The sequence below is a fragment of the Camellia sinensis genome, chromosome 13 (assembly GCF_055761805.1).
Source record: "Camellia sinensis isolate YWXY chromosome 13, ASM5576180v1, whole genome shotgun sequence".
Classification (NCBI taxonomy): Eukaryota; Viridiplantae; Streptophyta; class Magnoliopsida; order Ericales; family Theaceae; genus Camellia; species Camellia sinensis.
In genome coordinates, this window is record NC_138973.1 from 66,075,464 (window position 1) to 66,081,825 (window position 6,362).

Sequence of the window (6,362 nt, forward strand, 5' to 3'; positions counted from 1 at the left end):
ATCTTTCAAGAGTATGATTCCTAAGAAGACTCTGCATGGAGGAATAAGAGTCCTACTAGGATTGTGCCACGCGGAACCTATAAAAGCTCATACCATCACCTATGGAGAGGTAACACAACTTTGATTCTCGAATACACAGAGCTTTTGTCTATTTGTCTATTTTGCTGACTTAGGCATCGGAGAGGTATCCGGCACACACCCGCCGGCTAGCTCACGTTTGTGTTTTCAGGGGGTAAAGCGTCGACGTTTGGAGGAGCGCGAAATTGATCAACAGGATTATATGAGAATATTATTTCTTGCTCGTACAAGTAGGTTGAGTTCGAAAGTTTGACAGAGTGTTTTGTTGGAAGAAAATCTGACCTGCTGAAATAGGAAACTGAAGAAAATCTGAAATTGAAATCGGTTGACTTGATCGAAGACGACTTGCAAAACCCACCATTTGATCGAAGACGACTCGCTTAACTTTGAACGATTGAAATGGGCAATTTCATATTGCAATGGGCAATTTCATATTGCAATGGGCAGAATCAAACCCTTCGATTTCAGATTGAAATAGGCGATTTCAGATTGTAATGGGAAAAATCGAACCCTTCGGTCAGGGTTGCTATGGGCAAGGGGGTTGAGGTTGGATATCCATATAGGATGGGCTCCGATGGGGGGAGATTGGGTAGAAGAGAGAGAGAACCAAAGAGTGTGTTTGACTATGAGAGAGAGAGAGGGTGGAATGGGGAAACGAGAATGTTTGGTAGAGAGAGAATAGTATCAAACCTTTGAAATGTTTGAATTTTGAAACCTGAACAAACAGAGCTTGAGAGAAAGAAAAACAAAAGAGAAGTGTGATCTCAGCCCTTAAAATTGGGGTGTTTGGGAAAAAAAAATAGCCTAGTGTAGGTTAAAAATCACAAAAAGACAAAATAGACTAAAATAGCTGATAAGACAAAATATCACATCAAACCCATAATCATTTCACTTTTTCTCTCACAAACATCACATCCAACCACAAAAAAATCCAATCATCTTCCCAAACACAAAAATTTTAGCCTACTAAAATAGCCAAAAACTAAAATAACCTACTAAAATATCCACTTCCCAAACGAGGCCAATGTATGACAAGAAGTATAATCTCAGCCATCAATTTATATGTTACTTAAGACAAATGTCCCTTCAACATCCTTGTTTTGTTATCTATATAATATGGCACAAGGGTTTTTGAAAATGTCATAAAATGTCTAAGAGATACATTCTGTATCAATGGGTCAGATTGTCCCATCTAAACTTCAACGGTTGAGATTTCTTCATTTCCCACCCACTCTTTGTAAATCGAAGAAAATCTCTCTCTCTCTCTCTCTCTCTCTCTCTCTCTCTCTCTCTCTCCATCAGAGCCCATCCTGTGTGGGATACTCAACCATAATCCCTATTCGTTTCTTCTTCCTCCCTCGCTCTGATTCAGTCAATACTCTTTCATTCTCTCTTTCCAATTCGTTTCTTCTTTCTCTTTTCCTTCCTCCCCCTTTCTTCCATCTCAATCTTCATCAACAGTGGCAGGCCAAACTCCATATTCCACCACAATCGACACAACCTTTTCAGCCCATAGGAGAGATTTCGAAAGGAGCCATTGCAAAAGGGAAGATTTCGTTGGACCACCACCGGCTCTAGAGAGATCGATACTCCGTCGTTGTCAATATTCAAAGAGATCCCAAACAGGTATTTTAATTAGTTAAGTTCTTAGTTTTTTCCCCCACTGAATCAGATCAATCTCTCATAGGGTATTTGAATGTCTGGTATACATATTGATAGATATGTATTGTGGGGATTGTGTATTTAGGATTTTCTTTTGTTTACATATGTGTATTTATGCAAAAGTTTTGGGAGTTTTAGAAATTGAAGGTAGTGGAATAATTAGAAAAATTAAAATTGGATTTTTTTTTTTTGGTTTGTGCTTGAATCTTGGATTTGGAGAGTGATTTGTGGAGAGAAAAGGAAAGTGGCTGGAAATATGAATTAAAATTGGGGGTTTTTTTTGGTTTGTGCTTGAATCTAGAACTCTCAACCTTTGCAATTCATGATATTTTTGTGGGTTTGGTTGTTTCTGATTACTTGAATCTAGATACTTTTATGAGTTTGTAAAGTTGAATCTGAATATTTTTTAATCTGGTTATTTTTGTCAAATCTGGATTTTGGAAATTTTTTCATTTTGTTGAATCTCAGATCATTTATTTTTGTGAATTGTGCATTGGTGTTTAAACCATAAACCTTTTTGACGTCTGTGGGTGTTTGGTTAGGTTGGTCATTGTGTGGATTCTATTTATAATTTAGCTTCTGACATGGGTTTGATTTTGAAATGAGAAATGAGTTTTAATTTTTGAAATAAGTTTTGTTTCATGAAATGGGTTTCATTTTTTAAATGGGTTTTGATTTCAGAAATAAATTTTTTATGTTCAGTTTGATTTCTGACATGGTTTTGATTTATGAAATGGGTTTGATTCTTTAATGGGAAATAGGTGTTGATTTTTGAAATGGGTGTTGATTTCCTATGGTTTTGAAAAGCTTTTGATTTATGAAATGGGTTTTAATTTATGATATTAGTTTGAAATGTTTGTTGTATGGGTGTATCTACTTTGACCTGTTGAATTTTTTGTGGTCTACAATTGACTACATAACATGTGTCTTTTTATTCTTTGTTTAATTTGCTTTTCAAGTTGTGGCACCAGTTGTCAAATTGGTTGTGCATTTAATTTCTTATGAGTAAAGGTTTAATGTTATGAAAGTATTTATGTCATTTTACTTCTTCCAATATAAACGGTGACAACTCAAAATGAGATTTTTTTATTATTATTTCTATGTATAAATTTAATATCAAATAATGTTTTAACTTATTCTTCATGACATGTAAGTAGGCACATTATGAGCTTGAATGCCAATTCTGATAGAGTTCTCTTCCATTATAATGGACATGGTGTACCAAAATCAACTGTTAATGGTGAAATTTGGGTATTCAATAAGGTTAGTATCTAATATGAGGCTATGATCATGTTCTTTTCTTTATCACTTCTAGAGTAGTGATGTTGTTTCTTAACTGTTCCTTTTGGTAGCTTCTTCTTCTTCTTTTTGTTTTTGTTTTTGTTTTTTTAAGTCTGGAATCAATACATTTGGTACCAATCGGTGGTAGTAGATTGGCTTAGAGTGATGCCTACTTGGTACTCAACCATTGTCAATCTTTAACTAGACTCCGAAAAGGTATTTTACTTTGATTGTTTGTTAGATTGCACTCTGACACTCAAATTTTAGTTGGTTTTGCTGAAAGGAAAGCATTAGTTACAATAATTGAGAGGACCCATGGCGGTAATGGACCCATGGTAATCGGGTCCCCAATTGATACATTGTTAAGCTTACTCATTTTCGTTGTTATTTTTTCTCATTTGACAATGCCATTGTCTATTAAAAAGAGAAACCATTGTGTGATAGTGTATGTGTGCAGACAAGTGGAGTGAGATCAACCGATGACGCTAAGCTAAGATAAGTTCTATAGTAATTTCTATTTTTGTTTCCTTTTTTTTTCAACTCTCCATTTCCAACCATATGCACTATCAATCTAATTTGTCATTACATATATAAATGAGGGATTTTAATCTCTAATTTGATCATTTTATTTCATGTGATGTTTGTTATTTCTTTATGATTTTGGGGTTCTCATGTAGAGAGTTGTACTAAATATAATATTTATGCTGCCAATTGGCAGCTTGACAATAGGACGGAGTCAGTTGCTTGAAGTTAGTTGCTTTTGTTGAGTCGATTTTTGGATTCTAGGATTTTGTCAAAGATCATTTACTCCAAGTGGGTAGATCAAGTACTACTAGGAGTACATCCTCCTTATTGTTCCTTTGCTAGGAGAAAATGTAGTATCACCCGTAAATTGAGACAACTCTTCCTAAAGCTGGTTAATGTAGTATCACCCATAAGCTGGTTAATGTTTTAAACTTGGTCCCTAAACATGATGATAATCTCTTTGTTCTTTGTGTTATTTATTCTAATCTTATATTTCTATTATGGTTTCAATATCTTAGTTTTTGTAGGACATAGCATTAGAACAATATTTTCTAATTAATATCAGAGATACATTTCATTTTAAGGGCTCAGATCAATCCTAATTAATATCTCACGGTTGACATCAATTTTCTTCCCGCTCAAACACTCTCTCCCTCTCCCACCTACCCATGTCTCCTTCCTCATTCCCTCTTTATCTCTCTCTCTCTCTCTATCTCTCCCTCTCTGTTACACGTCTCCTCCCATTCCCTCTTTGTCTCTCTCTCTCTCCCTCTCTGTTCTTCTTTCCTACCCTCCCTCTTGAGCTCGATTTCTGCCTCTCCCCCCCCCCCTTCTTTCTCAGTGGCTTCCAGTCGCAACCCTCCCACTCGCAAGGTAGGGTTTCCGATTGTGAATTGCAACACTGTGCTTTGATTGGGTCACCGAAGGCTAGGGTTTCCACCACCACAACCACCGTCATCATCATCAACTTCCTCAAATTCTACATTGACGCCGCTGTCTTCTTTTTCTCTCTCTGCTTCGAACCCCCATGGGAGCTCTCCGGTACCTCTCTCCCTCTCTCTCTCTCTCAATGCTTCTTTATGCTTCAAGTAAATCGATGTTTGTTGGTGGAATTGAGGCAATGGTTTAAATCGATGTTTTTGTTTATCATCGTTTCTGTTTCTGGTTTATTGTTGGGTGGTTGCCTATTTTGTGGTTCATGGTTTATTGTTTGGTGGTTGCCTAATTAGAACTATGGCAGAAATTATTGGTTTATTTATTTTTATTTTTTTTAAAAAAAAATTGTCAAATGATGTTTTTATTGTGTGCAAAGGGTTTGAAGAGAACAATGAACACTGATTGTTTCTCTTTTTAATTATTTGTTTTTATTGACTGATTAATAACACATTTTGTATAATAGTTAGTATAGATTATATTCTGTGGATTGGGGCATAGATACATACAAAGAAGATTTTAGATCAAGTGGTAGAGCCAACTTGCTCTGGTTGAGTCATCCTCCATGTGGTCTGTTTTGTTTGCAGAAATGATCATGTTTTTGTATATTTCAAGGTTTGCTAGATCACAAATTGGGCTACATAGTATATGATAATATATGAGTTATTTACACGGACATCTCTAAATTATTAGAAAATATTAATTTTATTTTGATTTTATTAGTTTTTTCTCTATGTACAGAAAAGCATTAGCTAATGCATTATTTTTGTCCATTCTCTCTCTTCGGAAAACTCTTTAACTTATATTCTCATACGCATTTTCATTTCAGTAGAAATTAACTTCAAATTTTGTGGATTGGGGCATAGATACATACAAAGAAGATTTGAGATCAATTGGTGGAGCCAACTTGCTCTGGTTGAGTCATCCTCCATGTTTGTTGGTGGAATTGAGGTAATGGTTTAAATCGATGTTTTTGTTTATCATCATTTCTGTTTCTGGTTTATTGTTTATTGTTTGGTGGTTGCCTATTTTGTGGTTTATGGTTTATTGTTTGGTGGTTGCCTAATTAGAACTATGGCAGAAATTATTGGTTTATTTATTTATTTATTTTTTAAAAAAAAAAATTCAAATGATGTTTTTATTGTGTGCAAAGGGTGTGAAGAGAACAATGACAATAATCAACACTGATTGTTTCTCTTTTTGATTATTTGTTTTTATTGACTGATTAATAACACATTTTGTATAATAGTTAGTATAGAGTATATTCTGTGGATTGGGGCATAGATACATGCAAAAAAGATTTTAGATCAAGTGATGGAGCTAACTTGCTCTGGTTGAGTCATCCTCCATGTGGTCTGTTTTGTTTGCAGAAATGATCATGTAAATTTACCTTAGATTTTGTATACTCTAAGGTTTGCTAAATCACAAATTGGGCTACATAGTATATGATAATTGGGCTACATAATCTTGGGTGTAAGACTCTTAAAATAGATAACTGTTTTTGTAAAAAAAACATGTCAATAACAATAAAAAGAGGAAAAGTGGTATACTTCGGATCAGGATAAGAGATCAAAACAAGCCTCAAATCCAAAGATTTCTATCACCATTTCTTGAAATGTTTATTCTTTGTACAACAGTGTCATTTTTTGGGTGAGTATGTACAACAGTCTCATGTCTGACTTTTTCAGCATTTCATTTGAAGGGTCAATTTTTGTGATTTTGTGCATATGGAATTGGTTTTTTGAAATGGGTTTGATATCTGTAATCTGAAAATGGGTTTGATTTCATCTTGATTCTATTGCATTTCAAACTCAACCCATTTGTTTGAATGTGATGTATATAGATATAGATATATATATCTATCTATATAATAAGGCACAAAG

The 6,362-nt window shown here is 34.6% G+C and overlaps 1 long non-coding RNA gene across 1 annotated transcript; it reads left to right on the forward strand.

The window, feature by feature from the left end:
* Positions 1-1,428: 1,428 nt before the first annotated feature.
* LOC114317864 (uncharacterized) lies at positions 1,429-5,431 on the forward strand. The gene is made up of 3 exons (XR_014348932.1): positions 1,429-1,704; positions 2,898-3,003; positions 5,309-5,431. It is a non-coding gene; the product is annotated as an uncharacterized LOC114317864 (long non-coding RNA).
* Positions 5,432-6,362: the final 931 nt, after the last annotated feature.